Source organism: Suncus etruscus, chromosome 4 (assembly GCF_024139225.1).
Source record: "Suncus etruscus isolate mSunEtr1 chromosome 4, mSunEtr1.pri.cur, whole genome shotgun sequence".
Taxonomy (NCBI): domain Eukaryota; kingdom Metazoa; phylum Chordata; class Mammalia; order Eulipotyphla; family Soricidae; genus Suncus; species Suncus etruscus.
In genome coordinates this window covers 85,014,468-85,033,798 of record NC_064851.1, presented here as the reverse complement: position 1 = coordinate 85,033,798, position 19,331 = coordinate 85,014,468, and positions in this window count along the sequence as shown.

Here is a 19,331-nt window from a genome sequence, read left to right as displayed (position 1 = left end):
AAATAATATCAACAACAACACAATAATTGTGGGGGACCTTAACACGGCTTTGTCAACACTGGACAGGTCAACCAGACTGAAACCCAACAAGAATATACTAGACCTGAGGAGAGAAATGGAAGAAAGAGGCCTAGTGGATATATATAGGACACTCCATCCCCAGAAACCTGGATACACATTCTTCTCCAATGTACATGGCACATTCTCCAGGATAGACTACATGCTGGCACATAAAACATACCTCCATAAGATCAAGAGGATAGAAATTTTGCAGACTACCTTCGCTGACCACAAGGCTCTGAAATTATTTGTGAACTCCAAAGGGACTCAGAAGAAACACTTTAACACCTGGAAGTTAAACAGCCTCATGCTCAATAACCAGTGGGTCCGAGATGAAATCAAGGAGGAAATAAAAAGGTTCCTGGAAAAAAATGACAATAAAGACACAAACTCTCAGAACTTATGGGACACAGCAAAAGCAGTACTGAGAGGAAAATTTATAGCTTTGCAAGCACACATCAGGAAGGAAGAAGGAGCTTACCTGAGTAGCTTAATGACACAGCTAATGGAACTAGAAAATGCTCAACAAAAGGACCCAAGAATAGGAAGACAGAAGGAAATAACAAAGTTGAGAGCAGAAATCAACGAAGTGGAAACTCAAAAAACAATTCGAAAGATCAACGAAAGCAGAAGTTGGTTCTTTGAAAAAATAAACAAGATTGATAGACCACTGGCAAACCTAACAAAGAAAGAGAGAGAGAGAAACTTGATAACTCGTATCAGGAATGAAAAAGGAGAGATCACTACTGATATGACAGAGATTCAAAGGGTAATCAGAAACTACTTTGAAAAACTCTACGCCACTAAAAATGAGAACCTGGAAGAAATGGATAAATTCTTGGACTCTTATAATCTTCCACGGTTGAAAGAAGAGGATGTAGCATATCTAAACACCCCCATCACCATTGATGAAATTAAAACAGTAATCAAATGTCTGTCGAAAAACAAAAGCCCAGGTCCAGATGGATTCACTAATGAATTCTATCAAACTTTCCAAGAGGAACTACTGCCAATCTTGGCAAGACTCTTTCATGAAATTGAACAAACAGAAACACTTCCAAATAGCTTTTATGAAGCCAACATCACCTTGATACCTAAACCAGACAGAGACGCTACCAAAAAAGAAAATTACAGACCAATATCACTGATGAATGCAGATGCAAAGATCCTCAACAAAATCCTGGCAAATAGGATTCAATGCCTCGTTAAGAAGATCATCCACTACAATCAAGTAGGTTTCATCCCAGGAATGCAAGGCTGGTTTAACATCCGTAAATCTATCAACATAATACACAACATCAATAACAAGAAAAATAAAAACCACATGATCATATCAATAGATGCAGAGAAAGCATTTGATAAGGTCCAACACCCATTCTTGATCAAAACTCTCAGCAAGATGGGAATGGAGGGAACCTTTCTCAATATAGTGAAGGCCATCTACCACAAGCCAGTGGCAAATATTATCCTCAATGGAGAAAAACTAAAAGCCTTCCCTCTAAATTCTGGCACAAGACAAGGCTGTCCTCTCTCACCACTCCTATTCAACATAGCACTGGAAGTACTTGCTATAGCGATTAGGCAAGAAAAGGATATCAAGGGAATCCAGATAGGAAAGGAAGAAGTCAAGCTCTCACTGTTTGCAGATGACATGATACTCTACTTAGAAAACCCTAAAGACTCTATCAAAAAGCTTCTAGAAACAATAGAATCATATAGCAAGGTGGCAGGCTACAAAATTAACACACAAAAATCAATGGCCTTTCTATATACCAATAGTAATAAGGATGAAATGGACATTAAGAAAACAACCCCATTCACAATAGTACCACACAAACTCAAATATCTTGGAATCAACTTGACTAAATATGTGAAGGACCTATACAAAGAAAACTATAAAACTCTGCTCCAAGAAATAAGAGAGGACACACGGAAATGGAAACACATACCCTGCTCATGGATTGGCAGGATTAACATCATCAAAATATCAATACTCCCCAAGGCATTATACAGATTTAATGCCATCCCTCTAAAGATACCCATGACATTCTTCAAAGAAGTGGATCAGACACTTTTGAAATTCATTTGGAACAATAAACACCCTCGAATAGCTAAAGCAATCATTGGGAAAAAGAATATGGGAGGAATTACTTTTCCCAACCTTAAACTGTACTACAAAGCAACAGTTATCAAAACAGCATGGTATTGGAATAAAGATAGGTCCTCAGATCAGTGGAATAGGCTTGAATACTCAGAAAATGTTCCCCAGAGATACAACCATCTAATTTTTGATAAAGGAGCAGGAAATCCTAAATGGAGCAGGGAAAGCCTCTTCAACAAGTGGTGTTGGCACAATTGGATAGCCACTTGCAAAAAATTAAACTTAGACCCCCAGCTAACATCATGTACAAAGGTAAAATCCAAATGGATTAAAGACCTCGATATCAGCCCCAAAACCATAAGATATATAGAACAGCACATAGGCAAAACACTACAGGACATTACAGGCATCTTCAAGGAGGAAACTGCACTCTCCAAGCAAGTGAAAGCAGAGATTAACAGATGGGAATATATTAAGCTGAGAAGCTTCTGCACCTCAAAGGAAATAGTGCCCAGGATACAAGAGCCACCCACTGAGTGGGAGAAACTATTCACCCAATACCCATCAGATAAGGGGCTAATCTCCAAAATATACAAGGCACTGACAGAACTTTACAAGAAAAAAACATCTAACCCCATCAAAAAATGGGGAGAAGAAATGAACAGACACTTTGACAAAGAAGAAATACGCATGGCCAAAAGACACATGAAAAAATGTTCCACATCACTAATCATCAGGGAGATGCAAATCAAAACAACGATGAGATACCACCTCACACCCCAGAGAATGGCACACATCACAAAGAATGAGAATAAACAGTGTTGGCGGGGATGTGGAGAGAAAGGAACTCTTATCCACTGCTGGTGGGAATGCTGTCTAGTTCAACCTTTATGGAAAGCGATATGGAGATTCCTCCAAAAACTGGAAATCGAGCTCCCATACGATCCAGCTATACCACTCCTAGGAATATACCCTAGGAACACAAAAATGCAATACAAAAACCCCTTCCTTACACCTATATTCATTGCAGCTCTATTTACCATAGCAAGACTCTGGAAACAACCAAGATGCCCTTCAACAGACGAATGGCTAAAGAAACTGTGGTACATATACACAATGGAATATTATGCAGCTGTCAGGAGAGATGAAGTCATGAAATTTTCCTATACATGGATGTACATGGAATCTATTATGCTGAGTGAAATAAGTCAGAGAGAGAGAGAAAAACGCAGAATGGTCTCACTCATCTATGGGTTTTAAGAAAAATGAAAGACACCCTGGTAATAATAATTTTCAGACACAAAAGAGAAAAGAGCTGGAAGTTCCAGCTCACCTCAGGAAGCTCACCACAAAGAGTGATGAGTTTAGTTAGAGAAATAACTACATTTTGAACTGTCCTAATATTGAGAATGTATGAGGGAAATGTAGAGCCTGTTTAGGGTACAGGCGGGGGTTGGGTGGGGAGGAGGGAGATTTGGGACTTGGGTGATGGGAATGTTGCACTGGTGATGGGTGGTGTTCCTTTTATGACTGAAACCCAAACCCAATCATGTATGTAATCAAGGTGTTTAAATAAAAAAAAATTATGCATTAAAAAAAAAAAAAAAGCTGGGGTGGCCATATTAATATCTGATGACACCAACTTTATACTCAGAAAAGTGGTAAGGGACAAAGATGGACACTATGTACTAATCAAGGGATATGTGCAACAGGAAAAAATCAGACTATTAAACATATGCACCCAATGAGAGACCAGCAATTTATCTAATAAAATTACTGACAAATCTGAAAGAAGAAATCAATAATAACACAATAATTGTGGGAGACCTCAACACAGCCATGTCAACACTTGATAGGTCAACAAGACTGAAACCCAACAAAAACATACTAACCCTAAAAAAAGTAATGGAAGAAAGAGGACTAGTATATATATATATATACATACTAGTCCTCTTTCTTCCATTACATATATATATATATAGTATATATATACTAGTCCTCTTTCTTCCATTACATATATATATATGAATATATATATATATATATATGACACTCTGCCACAAAAAAACCTGTATACACATTCTTCTCCAAGAACATGGGTCATTCTCCAGAATAGACTACATACTGACACATCAAACATACCTCCATAAAATCAAGAGGATAGAAATCTTGCAGGCTACCTTTGCTGACAACAAGGCTCTGAAATTAGATGTGAACTACAAAGGCACCAGTAGAAAAACTTTAACAATTGGAAATTAAACACCCTGCTATTGAAAAACCAGTGGGTCCGAGATGAAATCAAAAAGGAAATCAAAACTTTCCTGGAAACAAATGATAATGAAGACACAAACTGCCAGAATCTATGGGACACAGCAAAAGCAGTCCTGAGAGGAAAATTTATAGCCCTAATAGCACACATCAGGAAGGAGAAAGGGGCATACCTGAATAACTTAATGACGCAGCTCAAAAAATTAGAAATTGCTCAACAAAAAACCTCAAAATAGGAAGACATAATAAAATAACAAAGCTGAAAGCAGAAATCAATGAAGTGGATAACCAAAAACCAATCTAAATGATCAACGAAAGCAGAAGTTGGTTCTTTAAAAAAATAAACAATTGATAGACCATTGGCAAAACTCACAAAGAGAGAGAGAAATCTGATAACCCGTATTAGAAATGAAAAGGGGGACATCACGACAGATGTTGCAGAGATCCAAAGGGTTATCAGAGACTACTTTGAGAAACTTTATGCTACTAAACATATGAACCTAGAAGAAATGGAAAACTTCTTGGTCACTTAAAACCTTCCACATTTAAGTAAGGGGGATGTAGCATATCTAAACACCCCCATCACTACTGAGGAAATTGAAACTGTAATCAAATATCTGCCTAAAAAGAAAAGCCCAGGCCCAGATGGATTTCCTGATGAATTTTTTTCAAATCTTTACAAAGGAGCTACTACCAATCCTAACCAGGCTCTTCCATGAAATTGAAAAAATGGGAAACATCACCTTAATACAAAAACAAACCAGAGTTGCTGCCAAAAAAGAAAATCACAGACCTATATCCCTGATTAATGCTGATGTAAAGATCTTCAACAAAATCTTGCCAAATAGGATCCAATGCATCATCAAGAAGATCATACACTACAACCAAGTAGGTTTTATCCCAGGAATGCTAGGTTGGTTTAACATCCATAAATCTATCAAAATCATACACAACATCAACAACAATAAAATTAAAAATCACATGATCATATCAATAGATGCAGAGAAAGCATTTGATAAGGTCCAACACCCATTCTTAATCAAAACACTCAGCAAGATGGGAATAAAAGAAACCTTTCTCAATATAGATAAGGCCATCTACCACAAGCCAATGGCAAATATTATCCTCAATGCAGAAAACTAAAAGCCTTTCCTCTACATTCCGGTATAAGACAAGGCTATACGCTCTGACCACTCCTCTTCAACATAGTACTGGAAATATTTTCTATAGTGATCAGGCAAGAAAAAGATATCAAAAAAATCTAGATAGGAAAGGAAGAAGTCAAGCTTTCATTGTTTCCAGATGACATGACAGTCTACTTAGAAAACCCTAAAGACTCTACCAAAAAGCTTCTAGAAACAATAGATTCATATAGCAAGGTGGCAGGGTACAAAATAACACATAGAAAACAATGGACTTTTTATACACCAATAATGATAGGGAAGAGAAGTAAGTCAAGAAGGTGATTGCATTCACATTAGTGCCACACAAACTCAAATATCTTGGAGTCAACTTGACCAAAGATGTGAAGGACCTACACAAAGAAAACTATAAAGCCCTGCTCCAAGAAATAAGAGAGGACACACGGAAATGGAAACACATACCCTGCTCATGGAGTGGCAGATTAACATCGTTATAATTGCAATACTCCCCCAAAGCATTATACATATTTAATGCGATCCCCTTAAAAATACCCATGCATTCTTCAAAGGAGTGGATCAAACACTTATTAAGTTCATCTGGAACAATAAACACCCTCGAATAGCTAAAGCACTCCTAGGGAAAAGGAATGTGGGAGGCATTACTTTCTCCAACTTTAAACTCTACTACAAAGCAATAGTTATCAAAACAGCATGGTATTGGAATAAAGACAGACCCTCAGATCAGTGGAATAGGCTTGAGTTCTCAGACAATATTCCCCAGACATACAGTTACCTAATTTTTGACAAAGGAGCAAGAAATCCTAAGTGGAGCAGGGAAAACCTCTTCAACAAGTGGTGCTGGCAGAACTGGTTAGCCACTTGCAAAAAAGCGAACATAGATCCCCAGTTAACATCATGTCCGAAGATAATATCCAAATGGATTAAAGACCTTGATATCATACCTGATACCATAAGGTATATAGAACAACACACCAGTAAAACACTCCATGACATTGAGACTAAAGGCACCCAAATTCCAAACAAGTGGAAGCAGACATCAACAGATTGGAATACATTGAGCTGAGAAGCTTCTGCACCTCAAAAGAAATAGTGCCCAGGACACAAGAGCCACCTACCGAGTGGGAGAAACTATTCACCCAATACCCATCAGATAAGGGGCTAATCTCCAAAATATACAGAGCACTGACAGAACTTTACAAGAAAAAATCATCGATTCCCATCAAAAAATGGGGAGAAGAAATGAACAGACACTGATAAAAAAAAGAAATACCAATGGCCAAAAGGCACATGAAAAAATGCTCCTTGTCACTAATCATCAGGGAGATGCAAATCAAAACAATGATGAGATACCACCTCACACCACAGAGATTGGCGCACATCACAAAGAATGAGAACAATCTGTGCTGGCGGAGATGTGGAGAGAAAGGAACTCTTATCCACTGCTGGTGGGAATGCTTTCTAGTCCAACCACTATAGAAAGCGATATGGAAATTCCTCCAAAATCTGGAAATTGAGCTCCCTTTCGACCCAGCTATTCCACTCCTAGGGATATACTCTAAGAACAAAAGAATACAATACAGAAACCCATTCCTCACACCTATATTTATTGCAGCACTATTCACAATAGCCAGGCTCTGGAAACAACCAAGATGCCCTTCAACAGATGAATGGCTAACGAAACTGTGATACATATACACAATGGAATATTATGCAGCCACCAAGAGAGATGAAGTCATAAAATTTTCCTATACATGGATGTATATGGAATCTATCATGCTGAGTGAAATAAGTCAGAGGGAGAGAGAAACACACAGAATAGTCTCACTCATCTATGGGTTTTAAGAAAAATTAACGTCATTTTTCAACCATCCTCAGAGACAATGAAAGTAGGGCTGGAACTTCCAGCTCACTTCATGAAGCTCACCACAAAGAGTGGTGAGTGCAGTTATAGAAATAACTACACCGAGAACTACCATAATCATGTGAATGAATGAGGGAACTGGAAAGCTTGTCTGCAGTGCAGGTGGGGGTGGGGTGGGATGGAGGGAGATTTGGGACATTGGTGGTGGGAACATTGCACTGGTGAAGGGGGTGTTCTTTACGTGACTGAAACCTAATCACAATCATATATGTAATCAAGATGTTTAAATATAGGAAAAAATATCACTGAACTTTTTTCTCCAAATATATCACTAGCATTAACACAGTTTTGGTAAATCAAATAGAAGAAAAAAATGTGTTTTTGTTTTATTTTACTTTCTAGGCATTGAAATGCAGATTCAACTAGCTCTGTCTAAGTTTCTTAATTTCCATCTTCATTTTTTAATTTTCAAATTAATCTTGAATTTCTACTTTGTAGGTCTATTTTAGGAACAAAACAATTGACATCAGCCGGGCATTTAAAGCACTATTGTTCATAAGCTTAAACTAACAATATACATGTTAACATTCAATGATAAAAACCTGAAACATGTTACAATGCAATGTGTCTACAAATTAATTGTAAAAATTTATCAAATACAATTATAAAGTCACAAATATATTTATTAATACCAATGTTGACATTACAAATATACTTTAGCAAAGCTATTTAATAAAAAATGAATGAGTGATACAATATGAGAAGATTCTATGACAAAAATGCTGCAAAACAGCCTATTTAATAAGACATAAATATAAATATTATATCATACAGTGTTTTCCATGGGTTCCAAACTGCTGGTAATAAATTTGGGTAGTAATAAATCTAGCAAGTACTAAATTATTTAATTTTTATTCCAAAATTCTATTCTGACAAATATCTTTTCTGACAAATTCTATAAAGTAAGAAGAGGCACAATTTTATATATTTATAATACATATAGCAATACTTATAATTTTAAAATTATGCAATTGTATATAATACTCAGCATCAAACCTGGAAAATATAGAATCAAGATGAAATATCTTACAAAAGAGGAAACATAATTACCTTAATTTTGATAACCAATAACTTAAGGGCAAATATGTGGAGAACTTAGGCATCTTATCAAAGTGACTTCAATTATACATCTTCTGATTATTAACAAAGACATAGTCTACTAGGGAACTTTTCTATAACTCTAAACCACAGAAAATAGGAAGAAAAATATAATAGACATGAACATTTACTCCTCCTACCTTGAAAATCAGCTATTTGATCATAAAGAAGTTAGAAATAAAATCTCTCCAAGCTTTAGTAATTTCATTGAAGATAAACTGGTGAAGACATAAAAACTAAGTTCTCATATATTCTTCACATAGCACAAGAGAGTGAGTTATCTTAAAAAATTTAAAACTTGGAGGCTGGAGAGATAGTACAGCAGGCAGTATGAAGCTAACCTGGGTTTTATCCCCTGCACCACATCTGAGCCTGGACAAGAGTAATGCAGAACCAGGAGCAAGAAGTGAACACCTCCAGCTATGACACAAAGACAAAACGCACAATTACAATTTTAATTTAGTAAACATCCATTTAATTAAACAATGTTTATTTAAGATTTATAGTGTCTTCCATCTGTAGGAAAAGCATAGAAACCATAAAGATGTATGCTAGAATATAAATGCTAAAAACAAGTTTAGAGAAGTCTAGATTGGTTGGTACATAATGAAAATAAACTATATCCTTTAATCATTTTTGCTTTTATTTAAACAGTGTTTTTATTTAAAACATTGTGGCATATTTGTGTTACAAATAATGACAACATTTAATATGATAATAAAATTAAATAGGGACTATTCTTATTTCAGCAGAATATGTAATAAATTGAAAAAAATCAGAGAAAATTAGCATGCTCTGTGCAACATAACTATTTCAATTTGAAAATAAAGAGAATCTCAATTATTTGTACCTATTATAAATTTGGTAAGATCAAAATTTAATTCCATTTTGTTTTAACCATAATCAACATATAAAATCTGTTCATTTTAAAGGCACAAAGAGAAAAGACTGTTGAAAGTTATAGCCCTAAATTAAATATATATATATATATATATATATATATATATATATATATATATGGTTGGAATATTTCCAAAAATGTAGTTTAGGTCTTACAATACAAAGGATTTGCCAAAAGAATATGATAGAAGCAAAGAATAGATGATAACTAATTTCTGAGTGTAAATGTATGCTATGATATCATAGAATAATAATATTTAGGGCCTTTTAGAGTTAGGATAGCATGGGAAAAAATATAATAGAAAACTGTCAAAACTTTGTATTTTTAGTACCTGCTGGTAGACTATGTAAAACACCCTAGCCTGTGCTTTTTATGTACCTATTGAATGCTGACATTATTTCATAACTGTCCTTATGTCTCTCAACAATGGCTCACTTGTTGAGAGAATATTGTATTAAATAAATAGCTGTATTGTGAGGACTACTGAAGTCTGGTTAGATGATTCAAAAGCTTGGCTGTTTTTCTTTTAAGGTGGTTGCTTCCCTCACTCTCTGAAACCAACCAGCACTGGATGGAAGTTGAAGGTGACAATTCATTTGGTATTAGACATCAGGCCTTGAAAAAACTTGGATGATCAATCAGTTAAAGATGGGAAAATGTACAAAAAGTAAACAAACAAAACGCAACAATTAAAAGAACTGTAAAGAAAGTATACAAATGTATGATTTTCTATTGTAAAGTTTAAAGTTGAAATACATAGAAAATTAAGTCATCATCAGTTTTGAATTTGGTTAGGTTTAGACTAAGATAACATATTAAGTGCTAAGAGAACTGAAAACTTAGAAATACCTGTCTTCTGTGAGCCCAAATTTACTTGTTTACTAGTTAAGGCCTACATGAATTAAATAAATATTTATAATGTGCTTATACACTTCTTATTGTACATATCTTGCATCATGACACTTATTTATACTAATTATATTTTGGTTGCTTTTTATATACTTTAAGCCTTATTGTTATAGCTTTTAGAACAGTCTTAGAAGTGACCACTGAGAAATACCAGAATGCCACCTCCTAAATAAAACCTATTAATGATAAAATTTATCATTGAAGTTATCGCCATACTGTATTATGATGCTTTTATTTCTACCTCCATTAAAAACTTTTAGTTACATTTTATAAATTTTTATTCAAAAATGTTTTTGAAAAATTCTGTCAATTGTGTTTGATTATAAGAACTACTCTTTTCCTGATTATATCCAATAAGTTAAAGGTTCTTCCTTATCTAATTAGAAGAGTAGTGACATAATTGACAAAAATAAAATGGCTGAGACTATAGCCAAATTTGTATGAATTAAAGTATCTAGTTTTCATTTCCCAAGAGTTTCTAGCTAGCTAGAAGTTAGTGGAAGTTTTTCATGCATACCATGATTGAATATTTAGTTATTAAATTCTCAGCTAACATATTTTTGATAAAGATTATTTCTAAGTCAATTTTAATTGCTTCAAATATTTGATAAATGTAATCAACTTATTCTGTTTGAAATATGACAATAAAAATACACACCGGCTTAATTACAAATCTCCCATAATGGCTTAAGCAATGTCATATATTTGAAAAAAATAACAATTTTCCCTTCTTTTGAGTTAAAGAGAAATATTTTAGGAAATTGGTCTTGAGCTCACCATGTGTTCATATATTCCCTTAACAATCTCCAAATAAAAAGCTAAACAGTAAATTGTTATTAATCCTGGAATATCAAACAAACTCTTTGTGCCTAGACAAATACATGTTGCCTGGTTTATGACTTTTTTTTAAAATTCAGTAGGTAGAAAATATTAAGTTAGTAGGCAAATGCATATTATTCTATAAGTGACTTACTCATTTTCTCAAGATACAACAAAGATTTTTTTGTAAGTTTTATAATAAATAATCATATTAATTAGCAAAGTGATACCCATCATTGCATGCAATGAACTAAAATAAAGATGACACAAATGCAATTATAGAAAATAATTAGGAAAAGTGCCTCAGGATGAAAAGTATGATTCAATGTACTCCAGTGATTTATAATGGAATAAGTTTAATAAATTTATTTAATTTAATGAAATAAATTTAATTATGTATATGTACATTTCAGTGCTTTTTAGTTTATTCAATATCATGAAAACATCGCTATAATATCCAGTAGAATATTTTCATCATACCCTCCCTGAAACCACATACTCTTACCTAGCTTTTCTTCATTCTCATTACCTGCCTCAATCCTTATGGAATCAACACCTTGTTTTTCCTCTACAGAATTGCCTGCCATGTTTATTTTATATAAGTGGGACTTTATAAGACTGGACCTTTATTTTTCTGTAGATTTTCCTGCCATATTTATTTTATATAAATGGAGTGTTATATGATATTGAAACTTTCTGGGGCTGGCGTGATGGCGCAGCAGTAGTGTGTTTGCCTTGCACATGGTTGACCTAGGACGGGTGGTGATTCAATCCCCTGGTTTTCCATATGGTCCCCCAAGCCAGGAAGATTTCTGAGAGCATAGCCATGAGTAACGTAACCCCTGAGTGTCACTGGGTGTGGCCCCAGAAGAAAACAAAACAAAACAAATAAAAAACTGAAATTTTCTGTTTTTTTTTATTGGAATAACTTCAAGAAAAATTAAACATTGATATTAATGGTTAAATTATGTGGCATTCTATGGATATACCTTTTGTATTTGTTCATGAATTAATAATTTTATTGTTTTATCTTTTTAACTATGTTGGCAATACTTTTACAAAACGTGTACATATATGTTCATATAAACTAATGTTTTCATTTATCATAAGGAGTGAGATTGTTGGATCAGGAGATAGTTATATGAATTATTGAATTTCTTTGAGGGGCTGAAGAGATAGTAAAGTCTTTAAGATTCTTGTCTTTTATGTGTATAAACTCAATTTGATCACCAGCACTGCATATGGTACTCTGAGCGATACCAGAAATGATCCCCAGAAATGATCCTGAATGGTTCTGAGCACAGAGCCAGAAAAACCATGAGCACCATCAGGTGTGGCATCCTCCTACACACAATAAAAGCTTTATAATTATAAACAAACACTATATCTCAAATTAGTTTTTTCTATCTTGATTTTGCTCATAAGTGTTCTAGAAATTTTATCATGTAATTAGAATACATATTTTTAAATGCATCCAGAGTGTACCTGTTAATTTTCTTTCTTGCTAATATAAGTGACATAGGATTATAATTTAGAATTTCCCAGTTTATTATAGTAAATAAAATTTTATAGACTGGAAATAATTTAATTTTAATTAATATGATCATGAGGCATTAAATCAAAACATATTGTCTTTATGGTGGGTAAGCTTTTAACTTGAAAAAGAAATAAAGCAAACCTCAGTATATTTTAGGGTAGTTAAAAAGTTCTACATTCTAATTAAAAAGTTGGCATTAAGTATGTACATATATATCTATATATAAAATAGATATATAGACCAGTAAAATTAACACTCAAATATACATATTTTGTGATTATAATTCTAATTTATTCATGAATTTTAAAAGAAATAAATGTAAAGGAACATGCTTAGCTTTGGTTACCTCTAAACATAGAACTTTCAAGTTAAGTTATGTTTCTCAATTTTTTACAAATCAAATGTTATTTTATTCTGCTCTTAATTTTCAATATCCAGACCATCTATTTTATTTTCTTGCTCTAAATTTCATTACAATATTTAAATGTAGTGGTCAGACAATAATGTAAATAGCACTACTGCAAGATATAACAAGTTTTACAAGTTTTCTTTTATGGAACTATATTTGTTATTTCCAATTGCTAATTGTTAATGGTTAATTCCAAATGTTGAATACATCAATATAAATAAAATTATTTTCTTCCTGCTAATAGAAACCCTTGAAATTGGTAATATAAATGGGAAATATGAAGGAAAAGTTACTCTAATGATGGAATTGGTGTTGGAAAATTAAGGCCCTGCTCTAGGATGAACAACTTTGTAAATCATGGTATTTTATTAAGTTAAAGGGGAAATAGAAAGTTGTGATGATAGTGGGTTTTAGCACTAAAAAAGATCATAATTCACATAATCTTTTTGGTGTTAGGAATAGTTATAACATTTTTGGGTTAATTAATATTTTATAATCAGTGGGTTTTGTATTTCATCAATTTTCTAATTTTATTGGTATGTCTTTATTTTAATTATATCTTTATGCACGGGAGCCACATCTGGCGGTACTCAGGATTTACTCCTAACTCTGCACTCAGAAATAGCTCCTGGCAGAATCAGGGAATATATGAGATGCGAGGACTAAACCCATGTCCATTCCGGGTCATCCATGCGCAAGGCAAATGTTGTACCGCTGTGCTATCCCTCAGGCCCAAATATGTCTTTTTTGTTATTATTAAAACGCTGTGATTTACAAAGTTATTCACACTACATTTAAGTCAGACATTGTTTTCAACAAGAATCCCACCATCATTGTCAACTTCCCTTGATAATGTTCCCAAGTTCTCTCCCAATATCTCCACCTACTATCTTGCTAGTCACCTGTTTTATTTATTTTATTTAAATAAAATACAGTATATAATTGCCATTGTTGACCATAATACAGCTATGTTAAGATAAGTGAGAGAAGTTATTTTAAAAAAGAATATAAAGGAAAGAAATGAAAAAGGAAGAGAAAATAGTTTACCAAAAGGTGGGGGGAGATACAGTAGCAAGCATATATGTGAAAACTATTGTATCTCCAATGAACTCATTAATATAATGGCAGAAGGTTAAGTTAGCTCCTGTTGTTAACTGTCCATTCTGTTAAATGGGGGTGTTAATTTGGGATGACAACCTCAAACAAATGAAGTTGTCCAGCAATTGAAAGCATTATTATTGATATTGTGGCTTTTGTGGGGTTTGTTCTCAGCTGCCAGGCCTCCTGGAAGAAAGAGGTTGTGCACTCACTCTAAAAAGCCAACAGACACCTTTTAGAGTTATGTTGAAAAAGGTTGGGTCTATTGATTTCAGTTTTGTTGATTCTGTTTTTCAAAATACAGATTTACAATTCTCTAACAGCATAGGAACACAGTGTCCCTAACCCCTCTTTGCCCTCTTTGTTCTCATATGATTCTGTCTCCATTTGTTTTCATTCCCCTGTCCTTCGTTTTTAAAATTTATTGATGTGGTACAATGTACTCTAGAAAGTTGTGTTGATTTAAGATATCTGAAATAAATAATTCTTAGTGGTATATATTCTTTCTACTCATTATTGGATTTTTAATAATAATTTGATTGTTTTAATGAAAGATATTTGACTGATTTTCTTTCTGTAAAACTTTTTGCTAATTTGATATTTGAATGATTCTGGCTTTAATGGATTATTCTCAGAAATTAATTATTCTTATTTTATATTCTACTAGTGATTTTACTAAATATGTACATTTTTTCCCTTAAGTTTTTATAACAATCTGGACTTGGTGCTTTCTTCTTTAGATGATGCACAACTATTGTTTGTGTTTATATAAATCTATTTGTTAGACATAGGTCTATTTGTATTTTTATTTTTTATTGTATAATATTTAGTAAGTAGTTGGCCCATTTCTTCTATTTGTCTTATTTCATCTAAGTTTCTGGGTATGTAGGCATATTTATTCATAGGGATCTATTTTTATATTTACAATGTCCATGAAATATCTTTGATTTTTCTCTCTCGTTTTTGACAATACAAATTGCTGTCCTTTCTCTTGTTTTAGCATGATTATAGGCTTAGCAATTTTATCACTCATTTTAAGGAACTAGTCTTTTATTTCTATAATAATTTTATTATTATTATTATTATTATTATTATTATTATTATTATTATTTTGGTTTTTGGGCCACACTCGGCCATGCTCAGGGATTACTCCTGGCTGTCTGCTCAGAAATAGCTCCTGGTAGGCACGAGGGACCATATAGGACACCGGGATTTGAACCAACCACCTTGGGTCCTGGATCGGCTGCTTGCAAGGCAAACACCACTGTGCTATCTCTCTGGGCCCAATTTTTATTATTTTCAAAACTATTTATACTATAATGATTTTATTAACTAAGATATGATTAGCATTCAATATATATACATTTTGAATATTAGTATAATTAATTTTACATGAATACGTTGTAAAATGATAAAAAATAAGTTTACTTAACATTTATCATCACACATAGATATACTATTTCTTGTGATAAGAAGTTTTAAGATATGTTCTCTGTGCAACTTTCAAATTTAGAACATAATTTTATAACCAATGTCACAAATACTACATTATATTCTAATGCTGACTGTTTTTATAGTTTGAAGCTAGTTGTAATCTTGTCAATTTTATGTTCCACTAACTTTGATTTGACTTTGCTCTATATTTTTCTAGTTTCCTGAGACAGAAACTAATATTATTTTGTTTAGGACAACAGATTTATTTTAACCTGTTAAATAAAAATACTAAACATATATATCCTTTGTTCATTATAAGGCAACTATTATATGTCTAATTTAAATATCTATATTAGCATTTAAATACTGATTTAAAAATAATCATAAAGAAAATCATAATTTAAATAATTTATGTTATAATTTGAGGTAAACTGAATTAATTAGTCATAAATATCTAACGTTTCAGATATTTATTTTTAAATAAGTACCTCAAGATTTTGCACTAATGAATTCAAATGACAATAAAGTATGTCTCAATAAAATTTGACAAACTACAAAAATAATTTTAATGGCAAGACTAATTCTTTTGGCCCTAATGTGATAACAATGAACTGGAAAAATATAGCACGTTATATGTAACTAGGAAGAAAAAGCTTTCATTTTATGAAATACAATACCAGATAATACTTTATATATAAGCTTTGTCATATAAAGTAAACATAATCTTTCTGAAAAACTTACATTGATTATTCTGAAAGTCAAATTATAATGCAACAACAACTGTAAAATTGATTTTGCTATTGGTAGTTCTATAGATTTTGGTAGCACATTTAAAGGATTAAACTGTGAAGAAAAATAGAAATACTGAAAAAATTTTAAATAGCAGAAATATACTTGAAGCATTGAGTTAAAATGTTTGGAATAATCTTTATGTGATATGCTATACTACATAGGCTTCCTGAGCTCCACTAGGAATGATTGAACCCAGAGCTACAAGTAAGTTCACAGCATAGCTGGATGTGGTCCTAAAACAAAAGCTGATAAACAAAAATAATGGAAATAATAATTATAATATGAAAAATCAGGATAAGAGAGATAATATAGTAGTTAGGGCAGATGCCTTGAATGTACCAAATGAGCTTAATCTCTGGCACTACATGGTCTACTGAAGATCTTTATGTGTAGCCCTATAGGGCCCTGAGTATTTTAAGGTACATGATTATAGTCCACAATATTTGAACATGGCTGCGCCCCAGCAGTGACCCCCCAAGCTGATTGAACAAATGTCAATCAGTTCTCCTAGAAACTTATTTATGAGAATCAAAAGTAAGCTTGGGACAACACTTTTCAAAAAAATAAAATGAAAAACAAACACTATAGCAGAGATAACTACGAAAATTAAACAATACACATACACAAATACAAACAAATGCATGCAAGGAAAACCTCAAAAACAAAAGCTACAATTTTTCTTAAAAGGAAGAAAAACCTGATTGAATTCTCATGATAAAGTGTAGATAATTTCTCAAAAAATAATCCTTTTCATTTGGCTATGCAGGAGCTGTTAGAGAAGTTATTTGAACTGACACAGTTGAGACGGCAAAGATATTCAATAAATTGAAAATATGTTGGATAAACTAAAAATATGTTTCATGAGGGAGCAATCATAGCATTGTCAACACAGAGGCCAAGGCAGCTTTCTAATATAGCTATTTTTACAGTCTTCTTTGTTCCAGGTCACAAATATAATGCAATTCTCTTAAACACTGATAAACATTCCTTGGTGCTTGTGCTACTATAAGTTAACAATGCGGGCTTACTTAACCTTCTGCCATTATATTGAGTTCATTGTAAATACAATAATTTTTACATATGTGCTTCCTACTGTACCTTCTTTTTTCTCTTTTTGTAAACTATTTTCTCTTCCTTTTTTATTTTTCTTTATATACATTTTTTATTAAATATAATTTTTATTTAAGTAACATGATCATATTTGGGTTACAGTCATAACCAGAACACCCCCATTCACCAGTGCAACATTACCCCCTCCCCCCTTCCCATCCCCTACCTGCATTCGAGACAGGCACTCTACTACAGTAATTTTTTTTTAAGTTCAGTAAGTTGTATTTTTTCCTTAAAGGATAAGAGTAAAAAAATATATATAGTAAAGGTGTGATAGTGGCAATCGCCAATGTTTGCATAGGTCCAGAAAAATAGAGAAAATGGAAAAAAAGTCCTTGACCTGATTACAAAAAGGCCTCACCCCAGAAGTTTATTGGCATAAGACAGACTCTGGGTTCCAGGCATACCAGTGTATCCAACTCCAGTCATTCTCAAGATCCCGGTGAAACTTTTGCACACTTTAGCTATAGTTGGTATCAGACTTTTATATTTAAAGACTCTGGATTCTGTGCATTTCTTTCGTCAATGTCAGGCTGATGTGGAGCATCCTCTAGTTTCAGCATATCATTAAATGAAGAGCGATCTGCCCTACATGCAGACTGTTGCTGAGTCGCCTGGGTGTTGGGAGTACTCTTTGGAGTAAGTCAATGCCAAAGCAGTGGTAGGTCTTCTTTGGTAGAGGCTTGGATCCTGGGAATGTTAAAGACAATTGTGGTTGTTTCCATAGATCAGGTGTGTGTGGGCGATGCCCATTCTTCTGAGATCTGAGCCAAATCATTATGCCAATGTTCAGGGTAAAAGGCCTAATTACATTTCCAATTTTGTATTCCCATCTCTATTAGATAAAAACTTGTTTGCATATGTAGTATTTTCCCATTTTAATGTGCCTATGCAAAAGAGAAGCAATGCCACAAGATATTGTTGGTGCATCTGGGGCCAACGAATAAAATCCAACATTTTTCGTAACTTGGTATAAACGTGAAATCTATACAGAGTTACTCTTCTAACAGTATTGCTTATAAAACAGATCTCACAGGGGGAAAATCAAACAATCAAATAACTAATCTAGTGGGCAAAATTGTCACTATATGAGGATATTTGAAAAGAGTTACAGATGTAAGGGAATACCTCTGAGATATACAAAAGAGATGAATGTGACCCTTTTATGTTTTTAAAAAAAAAAAAAGAAAGAAAACAAGGGTATGGGCCCGGAGAGATAGCACAGCGGCGTTTGCCTTGCAAGCAGCCGATCCAGGACCAAAAGGAGGTTGGTTTGAATCCCAGTGTCCCTTATGGTCCCCCGTGCCTGCCAGGAGCTATTTCTGAGCAGACAGCCAGGAGTAACCCCTGAGCACCACCGGGTGTGACTCAAAAACCAAAAATCAAAAACAAAAAAGAAAAAGAAAAGAAAAGAAAAAGAAAAGAAAACAAGGGTATTTGAAGACAACAGGTGATAGTTGAGTTTGAGACATGTTTTGCGGCATTACAGAACCCTATACTGTCCTTGAACTAGGGGTTATGCTGAAGCTGATTCCAGTATCATGCAACAGTCTGTAGTTTGATGGGGGCATGAGGGGCCACCAAGCATGGGTCAACAGGCGTGTTGGTTGTAGTTGTTTGTATAGGCATGAGCTGAAGTCCGAGAGGGTGTCATTCAATGAAGAGCTGGATGGTGGTGTTGGAGAGAAGGTCATTCTTGTTGTCGACCCAA